Raw genomic sequence first — 23188 nt, 5'->3', positions numbered from 1 at the left:
TCCCATCCAGGTTGCCACATAACATTGAGCGGAGTTCCCTGTGCTATATAGTAGGTCCTTGTTGGTTGTCCATTTTAAATATAGCAATGTGTACAGGTCAATCCCAAACTCCCTAACTATCCCTTCCTCCCACACTTCCCCTGGTAACCATAAATTTGTTCTCTAAGTCTGTAAATTTGTTTCTGTTTTGCAAATAAGTTCATTTGTATCATTTTTTTTTACAATATATTCCACATATAAGTGGTACCATATGATATTTCTCTTTCTCTGTCTTACTTCACTCAGTACAATCTCTAGGTCCATCCATGTTGCTGCAAATGGCATTATTTCTTTTTAATGGCTAAGTAATATTCCACTGTATATGTGTACCACATCTTCTTTATCCATTCCTCTGTCAGTGGACATTTAGGTTGCATCCATGTCTTGGCTATTGTAAATAGTGCTGCAGTAAATATTGGGCTGCATGTATCCTTTCAGACCATGTTTTTCTCTGGACATATTCCTAGGAGTGGTATTACAGGGTCATATGGTAGTTCTATTTTTAGTTCATTAAGGAACCTCCATACTATTCTCTATAATGGCTGTACCAATTTATGTTTCCACCAACAGTGTAGGAGGGTTCCTTTTTCTCCACACTCTCTCCAGCATTTATTGTTTGTGGACTTTTTGATGATAGCCATTTTGATTGGTGTGAGGTGATATCTCATTGCAGTTTTGATTTGAATTTCTCTAATAATTAGCGATGTTGAACATCTTTTCATGTGCCTCTTGGTCATCTATATGTCTTCTTTGGAGAAATGTTAATTTAGGTCTTCTGACTATATTTTGGTTGGGTTGTTTGTTTTGATGATATTAAGCCACATGAGTTGTTTGTAAACTCTGGAGACTAATCCCTTGTCAGTCACATCATTTGCAAATATTTTCTCCCAATCTGGGGCTTGTCTTTTCTTTTGTTTATGGTTTCCTTTGCTGTGCAGAAGCTTTTGATTTCATTGCATTCATTGTTTCCTTTTTTTCTTCCAGTTTTATTGAGATATAATTGACATACAGCACTGTATAAGTTTAAGGTGTACAGCATAATGCTTTGACTTATATAAATCATGAAATGATTACCACAGTAAGTTTAGTGAACATCCATCATCTCATATAAATACAAAATTAAAGAAATATAAAAATATATATTTTTCTTGTGATGAATACTCAGGATTTACTCTCAACAACTTTCATGTATAATATACAGCACTGTTAAATATATTCAACATGTACTTTACATCCCTAGTACTTATCTTACAACTAGAAGTTTGTATCTTTTGACTGCCTTCACCCAGTTCCCCCTCCATCCACCCCATCCCCCACCTCTGGTAACCACAAATCTGATATCTTTTTCTACAAGTTTGTTTCTTTGTCCATGATTTTAATTAGGTCCCATTTGTTTATTTTTGTTTTTATTTCCATTACTCTGGGAGAAAGATAAAAAAAGATACTGCTGTGATTTATGTCAGAGGGTGTTCTGCCTATGTTTTCCTCTAGGAGTTTTATAGTGTTCAGTCTCACATTTAGGTCTTTAATCCACTTGGAGCTTCTTTTTCTGCATGGTGTTAAAGAATGATCTAATTTCATTTTTTTACAACTAGCTGTCCAGTTTTCCCAGCAAAATTTGTTGAACAGACTGTCTTTCCACCATTATACAGTCTTTCCTCCTTTGTTGTAGATTAATTGACCACGAGTGCATGGGTTTATTTCTGGGCTTTCTATCCTATTTCATTGATTTATGTTTCTATTTATGTGCCATGACCAAACGTTTTGATGATTATAGCTTTGCAGTATAGTCTGAAGTCAGGAAGCATGATTCTTCCAGCTTCATTTTTCTTTCTAAAGATTGCTTTGGCTAGGATCTTTTGTGTCTCCATACAAATTTTAAGACTTAAGACATAGAACACATTGAGTAAATTGCCTGGATACACTTTTTCTGTTGCTCTGTCAAAATTTGAATCTCTCTTCTATTAATACAGAGGTAAAGAATAATGAGTGTGTTTATGAATATCAGCCACATGAAATGGTCTAGTTTTAAAAAATAAAAGCCTGAGGTTAAACACTCTATGCCCATGGAGGGTTAAACTTCTCCATGGGCATAGATGGTGGCTACATACTCTTTTAATTCTTACTTCTATTTTTGGCTTGCTAAATTGAGGAAATTTTTTGTTGGTTTGGTTTTTTTTTTTCCCACTTGAACATATAATTGCTATTCTAGACTTTTCCCTGTTATTAAGATAAATTAGTTTGATTTAACCTCTGAGAACAAAAAAACAAAACATTTTCTCAAACATTACATTTTTTTAAACATCTTTATTGGAGTATAATTGCTTTACAATGTTGTGTTAGTTGCTGCTGTATAACAAAGTGAATCAGCTATATGTATACATATATCCCCATATCCCCTCCCTCTTGAGCCACCCTCCCCCCCCATCCCACCCCTCTAGGTCGTCACAAAGCATTCAGCTGATCTCCCTGTGCTATGCAGCAGATTCGCACTAGCCATCCATTTTACATTTGGTAGTGTATATATATCAATGCTACTCGCTCACTTCATTCCAGCTTCCCCTTTCCTCCCCAAGCCGTGTCCTCAAGTTCATTCTCTACGTCTGCATCTTTATTTCTGCACTGCCACTAGGTTCATCAATACCATTTTTTTTAAGATTCCATATATATGTGTTAGCATTCGGTATTTGTTTTCCTCTTTCTGTTACTTACTTCACTCTGTATGACAGACTCTAGGTCCATCTACTTCACTACAAATAACTCAATTTCTTTTCTTTTTAGGGCTGAGTAATATTCCATTGTATATATGTGTCACATCTTTTTTATCCATTCATCTGTCAAAAGACACTTAGGTTGCTTCCATGTCCTGGCTATTGTAAAGAGAGCTGCAGTGAACATTGTGGTACATGACTCTTTTTGAATTATGGTTTTCTCAGGGTATATGCCCAGTAGTGGGATTGCTGGGTCATATGGTAATTCTAATTTTTTAAGGAAACTCCATACTGGTCTCCATAGTGGCTATATCAATTTACATTCCCACTAACAGTGTAAGAGGGTTCCTTATTCTCCAAATCCTCTCTAGCATTTATTGTTTCTAGATTTTCTGATGATGGCCATTCTGACCGGTGTGCGGTGATACCTCACTGTAGTTTTCATTTGCATTTCTCTAATAATTAGTGATGTTGAGCATCCCTGAGCATCCCAGATTGTTTGTTGGCAATCTGTGTATCTTCTTTGGAGAAATGTCTATTTAGGTCTTCTGCCTATTTTTGGATTGGGTTGTTTGTTTTCTTGATATAGAGCTGCATGAGCTGCTTGTATATTTTGGAGATTAATCCTTTGTCAGTTGCTTTGATTGCAAATATTTTCTCCCATCCTGAGGGTTGTCTTTTCATCTTGTTTATAGTTTCCTTTGCTGTGCAAAAGCTTTTAAGTTTCATTAGGTCTCACTTGTTTATTTTTGTTTTTATTTCCATTTCTCTAGGAGGTGGGTCAAAAAAGATCTTGCTGCGATTTATGTCAAAGAGTGTTCTTCCTATGTTTTTGTCTAAAAGTATTATAGTATCTGGCCTTACATTTAGGTCTTTAATCCATTTTGAATTTATTTTTTGTGTATGGTGTTAGGGAGTGTTCTAATTTCATTCTTTTACATGTAGCCATCCAGTTTCCTCAGCACCAGTTATTGAAGAGGCTGTCTTTTCTCCATTGTATATTCTTGCCTCCGTTGTCAAAGATAAGGTGACCATATGTGTGTGGGTTTACCTCTGGGCTTTCTATCCTGTTCCATTGATCTATATTTCTGTTTTTGTGCCTGTACCATACTGTCTTAATTACTATAGCTTTGTAGTATAGTCTGAAGTCTGGGAGCCTGATTCCTCCAGCTCCGTTTTTCTTTCTCAAGAGTGCTTTGACTATTTGGGCTCTTTCGTGCTTCCATACAAACTGTAAAATTTTTTGTTCTAGTTCTGTGAAAAATGCCATTGGTATTTTGATAGAGATTGCATTGAATCTGTAGATTGCTTTGGGTAGTATAGTCATTTTTACAGTGTTGATTATTCCAATCCAAGAACACGATATATCTATTTGTTTCTATCGCCTTTGATTTCTTTTATCAGTGTCTTATAGTTTTCTGCATACAGGTCTTTTGCCTCCTTAGGTAGGTTTATTCCTAGGTATTTTATTCTTTTTATTGCAATAGTAAATGGGAGTGCTTCTTTATTTTCTCTTTCTGATTTTTTTGTTGTTACTATATAGGAATGCAAGAGATTTCTGTGCATTAACTTTCATAAATTACATTTTAATATTTCTGGTTGTTGAAGCCATAACTTTCACTCCAAATGTGTATTTCTGACCTATTTGAGCAATAGGTGAAAAGATTTCAATATCAATGGGACTCTTTCTTTCTCAAAGACATATATCAACTCTCACCCTCAGGCTCAGAGATTGAGCAGATTAAAACCTTCATTTTGAAGTATCACAGGAAGAGGAAAATAATTTTGAGCACTTTGTTTTCCAGCCAGATTTAAGGACCTTTGGATTCCCTTTGTTTATAGTGGGGAAGGTACACTTCACTTGGAAGACATCTTCTTCCCTAAATGCTCATGTCACCATGAAAATTTTTCATTAATAATGGGATTCATCAGGATTTTCTTCATAAATTTCCAAAAAAAAAATGTACCACTTCCTCTGTAAGTAAACTACTGAGCTAGTTTTTGATGTCTTCAGCAACATGGACCATAGTATTTAACAGTGATATGCTCCGAGCCAAATCTCTATTGATATGAAGAGTAGAATAGATATTAGATATAATCATAAGAGTGTTACCTTATATATGCTAACTGAATTCACAATATTAATTTTATTTCACTTGAAATAAATAGTAAATTGAAGAATTTGAAAAAAGTTTTAAAAATCACACTAATTTTATATATATATATATATATATATACATATATTTGTTTTTTCTATGTTATGATTCTCACTTAGGGACATAGATTATATTTCCTTTTCTCCCCACCATATTTATCATCCTCTGTAAAAAGACCAACCCCCTGCCTTGATTGGAATCCAGTTTTCAATCACATCTGTTTTATTTAGATGTGATTGAAAATTTTAAATGTAATTTTAATATTGTATAAAATATTTTGATTCTCAATTGATATCTTTAGCTCAGAAACCAACAGAAACTAGCTCATAAAATTTATTCTGAATTAAAAATTAGCTCATCTATGGCCACTTGTTTTACTGAATCTTTTTTTTATATAAGTCAACACTGCAAAATATTTGAGGCCACATTCTTCTGTTATTTTGAAGAGTTCTTCTCTGTCTTTTACATAAGTGTTCATTTTCTTTTCTTTCTTTTTCCTTACTTTTCTCCCTTTCATGATGGAGTGTCATGTCAATTTTTTTTTTTTTTTTTTTTGCATGCGGCAAATTCTGTCAAGGGCTTTTGATTCTCTCTCTCTAATTATAGTATAGTTCATTTACAATGTTGTGTTAGTTTCAGGTGTACACCAAAGTGATTCAGTTATATATATGTATATATTCTTTTTCAGATTCTTTCCCCTTACATGTTATTACAAAACATTGAGCATAGTTCACTGTGCTATACAGTAGAATGAAATTAGATTTGTTAAATGTTAGAGATGCCTAAGCGCTAACATCACACAGAAAAATAAACTCACAATGGATTAAAGACTTAAATGTAAGATGTGATACTATAAAATTCCTAGAGGAAAACTCTTTGACATAAATTGTAGCAATATCTTTTTGGATCCATCTCCTACAGTAATGGAAATAAAAACAAAAATAAACAAATAGGACCTAATTAAACTGAAACTCTTTTGTACAGTAAAGGAAACCATAAACAAAATGAACAGTCTATAAAATGGGAGGGAATATTTGCAAATGATGTTATTGACAAGGGGTTGATCTCCAAACATACAAACAGTTCATGCAGCTCAATATCAAAAAAACAAACAACCCAATCAAAAAATGGGCAGAAGATCTAAATAGAGATCTCTCCAAAGAAGACATACAGATGGCCAAAAGGCACATGAAAAGATGTTCAACACTGCTAATTATTGGAGAAATGTAAATCAAAACTCTAATGAGGTATCATCTTAAACTGGTCAGAATGGTCATCATCAAAAAGTCTACAAACAATAAATGCTGGAGAGGATGTGGAGAAAAGGGAACTCTCCTACACTGTTGGTGGGAGTGTAAAGTGATTCTCTCTTAATACCTTACCATTTTATCTGGATCCAGGTTGTCTTTCCTTTTTTAGGCAACATTTGAGAGCTACTTTCTATCCTCTTTTATGTTGCTTAATTTGAAGAAAGAATACGATTTGTTTTGTGCTCAGTGGAAATCTTGCTGGGAAACTAGGTTTATCTTTATTTTTTCAAGGAAATCCCATTAAATATTCAATATGTCAGCCCAGAATAAATTTGTATCCAACACTGATAAGCCTTGTCTAGTTCTCTCATTCAGTATAATGCTCTAAAAGATAGTAACCCTATGACAGTTTTTATTATCTCTTATGAAATGTAAGTAGGTGTGTATGGAATTTTCCATAGGTTATTTCTTATCTTTTTTTTTTCTTTCTTTCTTTTTTTTTTTTTTTCAGTACGTGGGCCTCTCACTGTTGTGGCCTCTCCAGTTGTGGAGCACAGGCTGCGGACGCGCAGGCCCAGCTGCCATGGCTCACGGGCCCAGCCGTTCCACGGCATGTGGGATCTTCCTGGACTGGGGCACGAACCCGTGTCCCATGCATTGGCAGGCGGACTCTGAACCACTGTGCCACCAGGGAAACCCTCCATAGGTTATTTCTTAGATTTTTATTGAAATTATCTGCTGTCAAACTCAGGATTTTTTTTCTTGGGGGAGGGGGTGAAATTATACAATTTTACCACTCATTTTACATTTTGTTGGGGCAAGGTAGTGTTTTCTACCCTGACATTGTAATTTCTATCTTGTTTCTTTCTTTCTGCCTTCCCTGAAGTTTCTGGCATGAAGTTAAATGCATTTTCCTATTTAATTGCTCTAAGCAACATTCTGACAGATCCTTATCACTCTATGTTTTAATCACATCACTTGGTACTGATGAAAACTGAGCATGTAAATAGACTTTAGTGTACCATATTTTCCTAGAAGTCCCTTATCCATATATGTGGAAATCAATAATTTATACCTAATTTTGAGATGAACCACTAAAAAGGTATTACATATATGCATCTTGAAGTAAGTTACAGATTATAAAGTATAGGATGAATAATGAATATTATAGCTTGAGAGAAAAGAAAATTTAAAAAAATTAAGATTGAGATTCTTTAAAATGAAGGATTTATCAATTACGAATAAACATCTGGATTCACGGTGATAAACTCAACACAAAGGCTAATTTTACTTTATTCAAATAGTTTAATTAAGGAAAATAAATTATATGTGTACCATTTGAAAAGGCACTTCAGAACAATTATTAATATCTGCTTATTAGCAATGGGATTTGTGTGATTTCAGATATATAATGCATCCAAAGAGCTACTTTCTAGAGTCACTGAACTCCAAGAAAGCTTAGAGGAAATGTGTCCCCAAGCACTCATTTCAAAAATGACATAATTGGTGCTTTGAGAGCTAAAGGACATGTTAACACTCATTCATAGCTTGTTAGATATGTATTTGAAAGTATATTTATATAAGCCATCTCTTAAGTAATAAGCAGGGAAGAAATATATACAGATAAATGGACTTAAAGACAGAACATTGTAACGTGTATTTCAAAATTTAATACATAATTGAATATCAAGAACCAGAATCTAACCTTTATAAAATTTGCATGCTAACTTGTTTTTGGTGATTGCTTCCAGCTGAACTTTGCCTAGATTGTCTACCTATGCTAAAAGGGCAGAAGGAGCAGGAATGATTTTCACCCTTTAGCAGAAGAGAAGAAATATTGTGTGATCATTAAGAGAAGAGCATTTTCTCTGATATTAACTAGTCTCTAAACAGAAGTTAAAAGGGAGAGCTAAAATAGGAAAAAAATTTCTAACATTCAGAGATACAAGTCAGCACTATTATAAAAAATCTTTTCTAAATTAAGGATGTAATTCACACAACCTGATAACTGGATCATGTCAACATTCTTTCATTTTTTTTTTTCAAAAAATATTTATTGGTTTCTTTCCTTTGTTAAAATAACTAATAAATTGACTAAGCTATAATTTTCTTCATACTTCTTACCACATTGAATTCTGGAGATGGAAGAGAATTTAGAGTAGAAATTATCCCAAATCTTTAAGCTTAACCTACTGACTGATATTTTTTTTAACATTATTGGAGTATAATTGCTTTACAATGCTGTGTTAGTTTTTAGTTTCTGCTTTATAACAAAGTGAATCAGTTATACACATACATATGTTCCCATATCTCTTCCCTCTTGTGTCTCCCTCCCTCCCACCCTCCCTATCTCACCCCTTTAGGTGGTCACAAACCACCTAGCTGATCTCCCTGTGCAATGCCACTACTTCCCACTAGCTATTTTACGTTTGGTAGTGCATATATGTCCATGCCACTCTCTCACTTTGTCATAGCTTACCCTTCCCCCTCCCCATATCCTCAAGTTCATGCTTTAGTAGGTCTGTGTCTTTATTCCTGTCTTACCCCTAGGTTCTTCATGACCTTTTTTTTTTTCTTAGATTCCATGACTGATTTTTCAAAGTTCTTATCCACAGTGAGAGTGAGGGTAGGATTTCTGAACTCTCTGTTTCCCTGACCTCTTGTTTTACTGGACTAATACTGATTGAAGGGGACATCTATTTATACCACAGTACTTAATTAAACATTCTCCTGATCTCTTGCCTCTAACTTTACTCATTGTTATCCAAGGTAAGTGGGGTGAATAATTTGATTGGTGAAAAGTGGGTATCAGTGTCTCATCCCCACACTTTTAGACCTGGCTTTCTATAGAGAAGGTTTAATCTCATCTGATTTCTGCCCTTTTGCTGGAGGCCTATACTTGTCTACACGTATTGACTGAATAAGTGAACAAGTCCTGGTAATCTGGAAAGAATTACTAGAGAGCCATTTAGGCTAAAGATATAAACATGGGTGCTACAATGAATTATGACTATAATAATTCTGACATTTGATCTTCATCAGCATAATTTCTATATTTATATATCAACCTATTAATAAAAAGTGAGAGTTTTGATGAAATTACCTTCAAACCTCAATGATGATTAATACATATATATATGAAATAGATTTGTAGCTTTATATTATTTTAAAAAATCAAGCTTAAGAGAAGTATGAATCAATTATTGAATTTAATCAGTTGTCAAATTACCCTCACTTTAGCATAATTCTCCTTTTAAGATTAAAATATTTATCCGATGAGATAAATGGACTGAATATACTTAATTTTTATGCCTAAAATAAAATTAGGGAAATTCATAATATTTTAGGTTTCAATTTTTGTAGATAATGTTTTATTAAAATGTCAACCTATAGGATTTAAAATGAAATAATACCTTTCATAAAGAAGGATTTTAAATTAAACTAAATATTTTGTTGCTATTAATTTATTTTTTCCCCAAGATTTATTTCTCAATGACATCCTCATGTTATATGATGGGTTAGTTAGATGAGAATCCAAGGACGTTTGGCAAGATAAAGTAGGCAATTGTTTCAGTAAGGACAGGCTTTTCATTTTCAGCATTCTTCTATTCTCTTTTGATTCCTATTATATAGTTATAGTGTGTAGATAAATAAAGATCAGAAATAGTATGATGTTTTTGAAATAAATCAGTTTCAATTCAAATAACAGGTTTACACAGAAAGTAAATTTGTATAACTGGAATTCTTAATTATTTATCAATTTAATTTTTTCATTAGCTCTTGCCATTTTTTCTTGACTTCTGCTAAAGTACAGCATCATACAATAAAGTCATTAAATATTTTAAGAAATATATTTAATCTATTTTCATTATGAATCTTCCACATTTGTGCTTCATTAGAATTTTGCTAGAAACTATTTTATAAAGTTCCTAAATAACTTAAATATTTTAAATAAAAAGGTTGAAAACATCTATTTCAAATATGATCTAATCCAAGATGAGTGAAGCATCAATTGAAATACAGCAGTGCCTCTTTTCTATAAATTAAATTAAATTTTGTTCTTTATACAAAGCAATGACAAATTCCTCACATCATCTGGAAAGTGATCATAGGCCTAAATGTAAAAGTTAAAACTACAAAATATCTAGAACAATATATAATGCAAAATGTGTAGAAAAAGTTTTCTCTTAACTGCACTTCATTGAAATTAAACAACTGTGCTTTTTGAAAAACACTATTAAGAGAATTAAAATAGAGACTTCCCTGATGATCCAGTGGCTAGGACTCCGTGCTCCCAGTGCAACAGGCCTGGGTTCAATCCCTGGTCAAGGAACTAGATCCCACATGCCACAACTAAAAAAACATCCCGCATGCCGCAACTAAGACCCAACACAACCAAATAAATAAATACTTAAAAAAAAGAGAGAGAGAGAATTAAAATACACTGAGAGAGCTCACCTAGGAAAAATGTTCACCTGGTGGTAATATTTCAGGTAAACTGACAAAGAGCAAATGAGAAATAGTTGAAGCTAATTATAATAACACCTCACTGTTTCAAATTGTTAGAGGCATAAATGTATGCTTATCTTCAGCTTTCCCAATAAAAGTTGAAACATTTTTATTAAGAAGATACTATGTGTAAGGTACCACATGGTAGTAATAATGCAGGAATGTAATGGGAATGTTGTAAACATTTGCAAAATAAATAAGTAAATAAATATAGCATATTTCTACCTATAAAATATTTTAATTATTGTCAAGAATGATTTTCTATTCTTTTTAAATTTTTTTTTAAATGATAAATTATTATTCAATTTATTATTCCTTATATACAACAAACTAGTTTGGTAAAACATTAAAAGCTTTCACTTTTAGACTGAGAATAATTCATAGCTCCCCATTATTCCTACTTCTAGTTAACACTGTCCTGGAGATCTTAGCAAGTACAATAATGCAAGAAATATAAAACAAAGTATAAGAATTCAGAAAGGAAGAAATATTGTTCTAATTATGAGCATTTATTTTTCTTATTAATCATCAATTTAATACACATCAGTGAATACATGTCAATCCAAATCTCTCAATTCATCACACCACAATCCCCACCCCCCTGCTGGTTTCCCTCCTTGGTGTCCATATGTTTGTTCTCTACATCTGTATCTCAATTTCTGCCCTGCAAACTGGTTCATCTGTATCATTTTTCTAGGTTCCACATATATGCGTTAATATACGATATTTGTTTTTCTCTTTCTGACTTACTTCACTCTGTAGGACAGTCTCTAGACCCATCCACATCTCAACAAATGACCCAATTTCGTTCCTTTTTGTGGCTGAGTAATATTCCATTGTATATATGTACCATGTCTTCTTTATCCATTTGTCTGTTGATGGGCATTTAGGTTGCTTCCATGACCTGGCTATTGTAAATAGTGCTGCAATGAACATTGGGGTGCATGTGTCTTTTTGAATTATGGTTTTCTCTGGGTATATGCCCAATAGTGGGATTGCTGGGTCATATGGTAATATTATTTTTAGTTCTTTAAGGAAGCTCCATACTATTCTCCATAGTGCCTGTATCAATTTACATTCCCCCCAACAGTACAAGAGGGTTCCCTTTTCTCCACACCCTCTCCAACATTTGTTGTTTGTAGATTTTCTGATGATGCCCATTCTAACTGGTGTGAGGTGATACCTCATTGTAGTTCTGATTTGCATTTCTCTAATAATTAGTGATGTTTAGCAGCTTTTCATGTGCTTCTTGGCCATCTGTATCTCTTCTTTAGAGAAGTGTCTATTTAGGTCTTCTGCCCATTTTTGGATTGGGTAGTTTGTTTTTTCAATATTGAGCTGCATGAACTGTTTATATATTTAGAGATTAATCCTTTGTCCATTGATTCATTTGCAAATATTTTCTCCCATTCTGAGGGTTGCCTTTTCATCTTGTTTATGGTTTCCTTTGCTGTGCAAAAGCTTTTAAGTTTCATTAGGTCCCATTTGTTTATTTTTGGTTTTGTTTCCATTACTCTAGGAGGTGGATCAGCAAAGATCTTGCTGTGATTTATGTCAAAGAGTTTTCTTCCTATGTTTTCCTCTAAGAGTTTTATAGTGTCCGGTCTTACATTTAGGTCTCTAATCCTATTTTTTTGTTTGTTTGTTTGTTTGCGGTACACGGGCCTCTCACTGCTGTGGCCTCTCCTGCCGTGGAGCACAGGCTCCGGACGTGCAGGCCCAGCAGCCGTGGACCATGGGCAAAGCCGCTCCATGGCATGCAGGATTCTCCCAGACTAGGGCACAAACCCTTGTCCCCTGCATCGGCAGGCAGACTCTCTACCACTGCGCCACCAGGGAAGCCCTCTAATCCATTTTGAGTTTATTTTTGTGTATGGTGTTAGGGAGTGCTCTAATTTCATTCTTTTACATGTAGCTGTCCAGTTTTCCCAGCACCACTTAATGAAGAGACTGTCTTTTCTCCATTGTATATCCTTGCCTCCTTTGTCATAGATTAGTTGAACATATGTGTGTGGGTTTATCTCTAGGCTTTCTATCTTGTTCCAATGATCTATGTTTCTGTTTTTGTGCCAGTACCATATTGTCTTGATTACTGTAGCATTGTTGTATAGTCTGAAGTCAGGGAGTCTGATTCCTCCAGTTGTTTTTTTTTCCTCAAGACTGCTTTGGCTATTCAGCGTCTTTTGTGTTTCCATAAAAATTTTAAGATTTTTTGTACTAGTCCCATAAAATATGCCTTTGGGAATTTGATAGGGATTGCATTGAATCTGTAGATTGCTTTGGGTAGTATAGTCATTTTCACAATATCGATTCTTCCAATCCAAGAACATGGTATATCTCTCCATCTATTTGTATCATCTTTAATTTCTTTCATCAGTGTCTTATAATTTTCTGCGTACAGGACTTTTGTCTCATTAGGTAGGTTTATTCCTAGATATTTTATTCTTTTTGTTGCAATGGTAAATGGGAGTGTTTTCTTGATTTCACTTTCAGATTTTTAATCATTAGTATATAGGAATGCCAGAGATTTCTGTGCATTAATTTTGTATCCTGCTACTTTACCAAATTCATTGATTAGCTCTAGTAGTTTTCTGGTAGCATCTTTAGGATTCTCTATGTATAGTATCATGTCATCTGCAAACAGTGACAGTTTTACTTCTTCTTTTCCGATTTGGATTCTTTCAATTCTTTTTCTTCTCTGATTGCCGTGGCTAAGACTTCCAAAACTATGTTGAATAATAGTGGTGAGGGTCCACATCCTTGTCTTTTTCCTGATCTTAGAGGAAGTGCTTTCAGTTTTTCACCATTGAGAATGGTGTTTGCTGTGGGTTTGTCATATATGGCCTTTATTATGTTGAGCATGTTCCCTCTATGCCCACTTTCTGGAGAGTTTTTATCATAAACGGTGTTGAATGTTGTCAAAAGCGTTTTCTGCATCTATTGAGATGATCATATGGTTTTTATTCTTCAATTTGTTAATATGGTGTATCACATTGATTGATTTGCATATATTGAAGAATCCTTGCATCCCTGGGATAAATCCCACTTGATCATGGTGTATGCTCCTTTAATGTGATGTTGGTTTCTGTTTGCTAGTATTTTGTTGAGGATTTTTCCATCTATATTCATCAGTCATATTGGTCTGTAATTTTCTTTTTTTGTAGTATCTTTGTCTGGTCTTGGTATCAGGGTGATGGTGGCCTCATAGAATGATTTTGGGAGTGTTCTTTCCTCTGCAAATTTTTGGAAGAGTTTGAGAAGGATGGGTGTTAGCTCTTCTCTAAATGTTTGATAGAATTCACCTGTGAAGCCATCTGGTCCTGGACTTTTGTTTGTTGGAAGATTTTTAATCACAGTTTCAATTTCATTACTTGTGATTGGTCTGTTCATATTTTCTACTTCTTCCTGGTTCAGTCTTGGAAGGTTATATCTTTCTAAGAATTTGTCCATTTCTTCCAGGTTGTCCATTTTATTGGCATAGAGTTGCTTGTAGTAGTGTCTTAGGATGCTTTGTATTTCTGCGGTGTCTGTTGTAACTTCTTTTTCATTTCTGATTTTATTGATTTGAGTCCTCTCCCTCTTCTTCTTGATGAGTCTGGCTAATGGGTTATCAATTTTGTTTATCTTCTCAAAGAACCAGCTTTTAGTTGTATTGATCTTTGCTATTATTTTCTTTGTTTCTATTTCATTTAATTCGGCTCTGATCTTTATGATTTCTTTGCTTGTGCTAACTTTGGGTTTTGTTTGTTCTTCTTTCTCTAGTTCCTTTAGGTGTAAGGTTAGATTGTTTATTTGTGATTTTTCTTGTTTCTTGATGTAGGCTTGTATAGCTATAAACTTCCCTCTTAGAACTGCTTTTGCTGCATCCCATAGACTTTGGATCATTGTGTTTTCATTGTCATTTGTCTCTAGGTATTTTTTGACCTCCTCTTTGACTTCTTCAGTGATCTGTTGGTTACTTAGTAACGTATTGTTTAGCCTCCATGTGTTTGTCGTTTTTATGTTATTTTCCCTGTATTTCATTTCTAATATCATAATGCTGCAGTCAGAAAAGATGCTTGATATGATTTCAATTTTCTTAAATTTACTGAGGCTTGATTTGTGACCCAAGATGTGATCTATCCTGGAGAATGTTCCATGCACACTTGAGAAGAGAGTGTAATCTGCTGTTTTTGGATGGAATGTCCTATAAATATCAATTGAATCCTACTGGTCTATTGTGTCATTTAAAGCTTCTTTTCCTTATTTATTTTCATTTTGGGTGATGTGTCCATTGGTGTAAGTGAGGTGTTAAAATTCCCCACTATTATTGTGTTACTGTCGATTTCCTCTTTTAGAGCTGTTAGCAGTTGCCTTATGTATTGAGGTGCTCCTGTTTTGGGTGCATATATATTTATAATTGTTACATATTCTTCTTGGATTGATCCCTTGATCATTAGGTAGTGTCCTTCTTTGTCTCCTGTAGCATTATTTAAAGTCTATTTTACCTGATATGAGTATTGCTACTCCAGCTTTCTTTTGATTTCCATGGAATATCTTTTTCCATCCCCTCACTTTCAGTCTGTATGTGCCCCTAGGTCTGAAGTAGGTCTCTTTTAGACAACATATATATGCATCTCATTTTTGTATCCATTCAGCAAGCCTGTGTCTTTTGGTTGGAGCATTTAATCCATTCATGTTTAAGGTAATTATCGATATTCATGTTCCTATTACCATTTTCTTAATTGTTTTGGGTTTGTTCTTGTAGGTCCTTTTCTCCTCTTGTGTTTCCCTCTTAGAGAAGTTCCTTTAGCATTTTCTGTAGAGCTGGTTTTGTGGTGCTGAATTCTCTTAGCTTTTGCTTGTCTGTAAAGCTTTTGATTTCTCCATCGAATCTGAATGAGACTCTTGCCGGGTAGAATAATCTTGGTTGTAGGTTCTTCCCTTTCATTACTTTAAGTATATCATGCCACTCCCTTCTGGCTTGTAGAGTTTCTGTTGAGGAATCAGCTGTTAACCTTATGGGAGTTCCCTTGTATGATATTTGTCATTTTTCCCTTGCTGCTTTCAGTAAGTTTTCTTTGTCTTCAATTTTTGTCAGTTTGATTACTATGTGTCTTGGTGTGTTTCTCCTTGGGTTTATCCTGTAGGGGACTCTATGCACTTCCTGGACTTGGGTGGCTATTTCCTTTCCCATGTTAGGGAAGTTTTCGATTATAATCTCTTCAAATATTTTCTCTGGTCATTTCTCTCTCTCTTCTCCTCTGGGACCCCTATAATACAAATGTTGTTGCATTTAATGTTGTCCCAGAGGTCTCTTAGGCTGTCTTCATTTCTTTTCATTCTTTTTTCTTTAGTCTGTTCTGCAGTAGTGAATTCCACCATTCTGCCTTCCAGGTCACTTATCCATTCTTCTGCCTCAGTTATTCTGCTATTGGTTCCTTCTAGTGTAGTTTTCATTTCAGTTATTGCATTGTTCATCTCTGTTTGTTTGTTCTTTAATTCTTCTCAGTGTTTGTTAAACATTTCTTGCATCTTCTCGATCTTTGCCTCCATTCTTTTTCCGAGGTCCTGGATCATCTTCATTATCATTATTCTGAATTCTTTTTCTGGAAGGTTGCCTATCTCCACTTCATTTAGTTGTTTTTCTGGGGTTTTATATTGTTCCTTCATCTGATACATAGCCCTCTGCCTTTTCATCTTGTGTATCTTTCTGTGAATGTGGTTTTGTTCCACAGGCTGCAGGATTGTAGTTCTTGCTTCTGCTGTCTGCCCTCTGGTGGATGAGGCTATCTAGGTGGCTTGTGCAAGTTTCCTCTGATTTTCTATTCTTAAGACTGAAGTTTTGAATTAAAATAACTATAATTCATCTACTGAGACTAGATTATTTAAAGCAATTTATTCTAATATATATGGATGGGAGGGAATACTGTATTGAACATAAATCATTTGGAAATTCTTTCTTCTCTAATAATCAATTACTCAACCAGAAAATACTACTACTAGTACTAATTAAGTGCTCAGCCTATAAAATATTCCCAGTTTCTTTTTTCCAGAAAATGTTATGTATGTCTAACTTTAAAATTTATTATGCTATTAAAAATAATTATTTAGGGCTTCCCTGGTGGCGCAGTGGTTGAGAGTCCACCTGCCGATGCAGGGGACGTGGGTTCGTGCCCCGGTCTGGGAAGATCACACATGCCGTGGAGCAGCTAGGCCTGTGAGCCATGGCTGCTGAGCCTGCAGGTCTGGAGCCTGTGCTCCAAAACGGGAGAGGCCACAACAGTGAGCGGCCCACATACCACAAAAAAAAAAAAAAAAAATTATTGAGCATTCATATTTTTGATGAGAAGAGACCAAATTTCTCTTTATACATCTCTTTGATAGTGGACCCTGAATAAAAATATTAGTGCTATAATCACTTTCATATGTTCATTAGAGGTTTATATGTAAGATAAATATTACAAAATATACAAATACACTGCTGGGCGAATCATCTATAAAACCTTGTACCTCATTTATATTTTATTCAATACAACATTAAAGTAATATGTCAGAATTGTATATTTAATTCAGTAATTAAATTATTTTGTTATTGAAATGCTTATATTGGTGTGTTATGTTGAACCATTTTCATTCTTTCTAGATGGAAATAGGTGTGTTACAAAAGACTAGCATCTTTAGTGCCAAATTCACTAATCATATACATATTTCCATTGTGCTTTCATAAGACAGTGAAATTGAGGAACTTGCATACAGTTTTTCTTTCATTATTCATAGTTACAATGAATTATAAATTACTTTAAAATAGAAAGTATTTTTAAATTATGTTATCTGGGAAAGGTAATTATTGCTATTAATCCTTCCTAATGGAATTAAGTAATAAAATTGCTATATGTAAATATATTCATAGTAAAATATTAACCCAAACTCCTCAAAACAATGTCATAACACATATTTCTATGCACAGTATATAATAGTAAGATGACAATCAATAAAGTGTATAAAAAACTCCATTTATGTGGTATTGTAAACATGCAAATGGTTCATTCTCTAATTGAAATAAATTTTTCAGAGTAAAATTATCAGAGAGAGTCCAAGAACAAGGTGACACATTAACACCAGCATTTTAAAGTATAGTCATTCATGATACATATAAAATTTTAAGATTCATTCATATCATTTCAACATGAAGTGGGTAAAAATATAAGTGATAGATAATATATTACAGATTTCTCTATCATCTCACCATTTGTTTATTCTAGGAATGGAAGAGGAGAATTAAAATAAAATAGTTTTAATTTACACAAAGAAATACATTAGGTGGTGTCTAATTTTATTTGCAATCCACTTACATGCAACAAATATAATTGTTTCTTATCTGTATTTCAGGTATATGTGAAGTTACACAGAGGTCATTTACTTGTGATTTATATTAATATTTACCTAAATACAGTATATGTATAGTATATGATGAACTATTAAAATTATGAATGTCAATCCACCAAGCTCCATCCCAAATTTGAAAGGTATACCATAAAAGTAACTTGGTGATTATCGATAGAAGCTAAATTCCTCAGAATATGGACATTTTGGCTCCCTGAATTTTCTTGAGGTGAAATACAATTTATATTTTTTTAAGAATTGATACTGGAGAAAAATAATTTACAGCATATAAAGGATATGATGGATGAATATTCACATCAAAAAAGTTTTTTCTTAGGAATCAGAAAATTTTAGGAAATAATACTTTCTTTTTTAAAAAAATATATTGTCATTATTTTTGCTTTAAACATTTAGTGACCTTTTAAATAGATAAAAATAAGAAAATATATTTTATGTATACTTATATGTTCACCAATTTTGGTAGTTCATTTAGTATCATTTTCCTGCCTGAATCTTTTCCTTAACATTTCTTCTGATGTTGATATTCAGGTGATGAATTATTTTAACCATTATATGTGTGATAAAGTCTTTATAAATATTTAAGACTTAAAACTTACTGCTGTTAAGTCTTTATAAAGTCTTTATACCACTTTCATTTTTGAAAGATATTTTTGCTGGGTAAAGAATTCTGCAGTGACATTTTTATTCCACAGAAAAATATGAAAGAAAGAACAAGAAACAGACGACACAAATAGAAAACAAATAGCAAGATGGTAGAAATGCACACTATTATCAACTAAAACAACTACATCAAAATATACATTCTTTTGAAATGAATGCATACAGAACATATACCAACAGACATTATGTTCCATAAAATAAGTCTCAATAAATATAATTTATCTATCTATCTATCTATCGATTAGTGGGATGCAGTTAAAGCAGTGTTTTGAGGAAAATTTATAACAATGAATATCAATATTAGAAAAGAATAAAATGGTACAAATCAGTTATCTCAGCTTACCCTCTAAGAAGCTAGAAAAAAAAGAGAGCAAATTTAACCCTAAATAAGCAGAAGATAGAAAATAATATCAAAACAAAATTAATTAAATTAAAAGACAAAAATGATACATAAAAATCAATAAAATTAAAGCTGGTTCTTTCAGAAGGCCAATAAAATTGATAAGCATTTACCCAGACTGATCAAGAAAAACAGAAGATACAAATTAATAATAACAACATTAGAAATGAGAGAGGTGACATAATTACATATCCTACAGAAATTAAAAGGATGATAACAAAATATGAATACTATTATGCCAATGAGTTTTAAAATTTTGGTAAAATGTACAAATCCCTTGACAGATACAAGCTTCAAAAGCTCATTCAAGAGGAAATTTGTAGGCAGGGTAGCTCATTTCTATTAAAGAAATTGATTTGTAGTTATAAAACTTACAAGGAAGAAAACTCTAGCTTCATTAGTGAATTCTTCACAGTTAGTTTGAATGCATTCTTTTTAGTTCAGAATTACTTTGTATTGATAGGGTACAAATAAGATTTCATTCTTCTGTTCATATTGATATGAAGTTCTATCTACTTAATTCTCAAAGGAAATGTTCGTGAATAATTTGCATTCTCTTTTTTGATCTACCTCAATAAACTGCAAACTTAATGGATTACTATCAACAGAGGAAACTCATCTAAAGAAGGAATATAAAATAGTTCTGAGTAATCCTTGAACTTAAAATTCTTCAAATCTTGAGTGTGTGTAAATTAAAGGTTATAAGGTGAGTGATAGTCCCATACAAGTTCTGAAATATTTAACTGTCGCTGGTAATAATTTATAAAGTAGGTATGTAGACATTTGCCTGATAGATCTGAGGAGCATTTTAATGGAGTACAATGAAGACAGATAGCTCCATTCTGGTACCACTGAGCAGACAGCCGCCTCATGAAACACTTCTCAGCCAAATCGCATTGATCGTCGCCATGATGGCTGCTCAGATTAGACAGGAAGGCACACTCCTGTGAATCTTAAAAGGCCATTTCTGTCTCTTGTGAAGTTGTTTAACTTTGTTTTCATTTTATGGAGCCTGGCTGAGCTCTAACCCACACAGGATTTGACAGACCGACTTTTATAAAATACCTGGGAAAGAGTGATTTTTACTGAAACATAAATTACAAATTTCATGGAATAAACTGAACTTGGCATTAACTTGAGATACTATACGATGATATTTATTATTTCTTTTTTCATATATTATTTATAGGTAGATTCATATTTTTTGTGACATGATTTGATTTGTTACAGTTTAGAATGTGATACCTGAGAGTAGGAAGGCAAACTTTGCACAGTACATGTTAAATTATTTTGAAACCTAATTTATATGGTTTATGAACCACTAGAAATTATTAAGACACCCTAAGGAAAACATCAAATAACTTTTCCTGGACAGTCAATAAGATGATGATTTGATATGCTGAAAGCAACCTCCCAAATGCATTGCTGTCATTCTTTATTCAGTATCATGCCCAACAGTGACATAACACAAAATGTAGTTTCCTGTATTTTCCAGAAATGATTTGTTTCTAGGATTTGTAAACTTGCAGCAATGTAAAATCAAAGTAAACAGTATCAATGTTCAAACTATGTTCATAAATTTATATCTAAAAACAAGTGCAATCTACTATTAAAGATACCATCAGCAAGATACCAGGCAGTGCTGCTCAGAAATCATGTAATGTTTTTTGTTTGATTGTTTGTTTTGACTACTAAACACAATTGGCCAAACTAAACAAGTATAAGCACATTCTTTTTAAAATGCTGCTACAAAATGTAAACATTCCTAGGAGGCTGAAGGCCTTTGCCATGAATTTTGTGAATCTTTCAAATAAGGGATGGTTCCCAGCTGAATGATGAGTGCTGGAGAATGAGAATGACCTTCAGAGGATGATTTCTGTGTTCCACAGCATCTTATCACATATCAGGACCTAGTGTCATTTTTCAAGCCTCAGTCTTTGCCACTCCCCCTCTGTGTGCACTGGCTTCTTTATCTGCCAAGTTCAGGCCTCTCTCAGTTCCTAGTCCATTTGAGGTTTAAAGCTGTAAACACTAAAACCACCCATATTTCCTCTTCTAAGGCAGGTCATTATTGCATCTTCACTTCTATTATCCTGACTTCGGACACAGGATTCCAGGGGTGACCAATAGCCCTAAAATGAGATACAGTGGAAAAGCAGACACTCAGTGCTCTGTCCCAGCAGCCTTAGTCCAGCCCTAATTCAGCTTCTACTCTTATACTTGGGTTCCTTAATCTACAACTCAGAGAGCCAACTAAGTCCTATTTCCTCACCTCCTGTCACCAGTCTCCTAGTTGCTAGCTTGCGTATCTGTACCAGTAACTAACCTAGTGCTTTAGTTTCTCATGAACATGAAAGCCTGTCAGGGTCTGCTCCTTTCACCTCTCTACACAAGCACAGCACTTGGCAATGTCTACCTGAGTACAACCTCCAAATCTCAAATACTGTCTGACAAGACTTCTGCATATCACCAACACTACTTATTCCCATCTGAGAAAATTCTCTTTGAACCTGTAGCATTGACCATTAGTAACATGAACAGAGCATATTTGCTTCCTCTCCCTCCAACATCCACCTGAATATGTAATTTTATATGACTCGTGATAATTTGTTTGATGGCTATTTTCTCCATGAGCCCAAGGACTTGTATGTTTTTCTGTTCCCCACATTTTCTTCAGAACTTAGCACAGTACTTAGCATATGGTAGGTGGTCCATACAAGTATAAATAGTAATCATATTAAATCTAGGAAAAACAAAAACTCTTTTCCCTATACCCACCCCAATTACTGAGAAGGATTAAGCAGAATAAATGGAGATAGAGACTCCTAAAGAGAAGGACAAAGGCTGGGTTCATGTTCAGACACCAATTGAGTCATATTTCTACAAGTTGGGTTTGAAATGGAATCAAAGAAAACCAATAAAAGTCCCACTTCCATTTAGAGGTAGAAAGTTACAAGAGAAAATTGCTACCCTTTTAATTTAGCAATAAGAAAAACCTGGATAATATACAAAATTGTACATTTTCCTGAACCTATCAGAGATGACTAAGGAGAATTTATCATTCCAGGTAGTCTGTTCCATTATATCTGGTATCTTTTTTGAAACTCCGTATCATAAATATATTTTATTAGAGAACTTGTAGAATATGGAAATTTATTTATTTAAGTGAATAGCTCCTTAAGTATATGAAAATATTGCTCTGCCATACAGAAAAAAATATACCTTTTTAAAAACCCTGGTCATCTGACATAACATCACAAAAATGTAAGTGTATTTGCCAATGACTGTGATATAATTTAAAATATATATTACTTGTAATATACAATCTATAGTATATAAAATATAATAAATAATGCATAAATGATATACCTAATGAAATATGTAATACATAATAAATCCAAGTCATATCTTAACATAACACTATGCCATGAAAACATATAATTTATTTCTTTCATTAATAGGCATCTTTGTTGTCTGGTATATATCTCAGGGCTATGGTAAAAAACAGCACATGTTCCAAAGAGTTGACTGGAGAGAGTTTAAGGTAGAGACAATTTAAAGTCTTAGATGCAGTTCAAAGAAACACAGAGAAGACAATAGACAGTACTGCCTTTCATTAACCTAAAGGGAAATGGTCCAAAAAGAGATGTGTCTATGGGAGAGGGCTGCCCAAAAGAAGCTGTGCCTTTGATATTCAGCCACTGTCAACTACAGCCTTCATGGAGGGAGAATCAAGGGGAGTACGAAGAAAAAAATCTTTTGCTCTCTGTATTAGTCTGCTAGGGCCACATGACAAAATACCTGACTTGGGTGGCTTAACAACAGAATTTTATTTTCTCATAGTTCTGGGGGCTTAGAAGTCCAAGATCAAAGTGTTGGCAGATTTGGTTTCTTCTGAGACTTCTTCTTGGCTTTACATGGCCTTTTTGCCCATGCATGTACATCCCTGGTGTCTCTCCCTGCACGTTCTAATTTCCTTTTCTTATAAGGATACCAGTCAGATTGCCTTAGATCCCACTATGAGGGCCTCAATTCTAGTTATTTACCTCTTTTAAATGCCCTATCTTCAAACACAGT

This window comes from Grampus griseus (assembly GCF_964374135.1).
Source record: "Grampus griseus genome assembly, chromosome: 5".
NCBI lineage: Eukaryota > Metazoa > Chordata > Mammalia > Artiodactyla > Delphinidae > Grampus > Grampus griseus.
Note: the sequence above shows the minus strand (reverse complement) of the source record.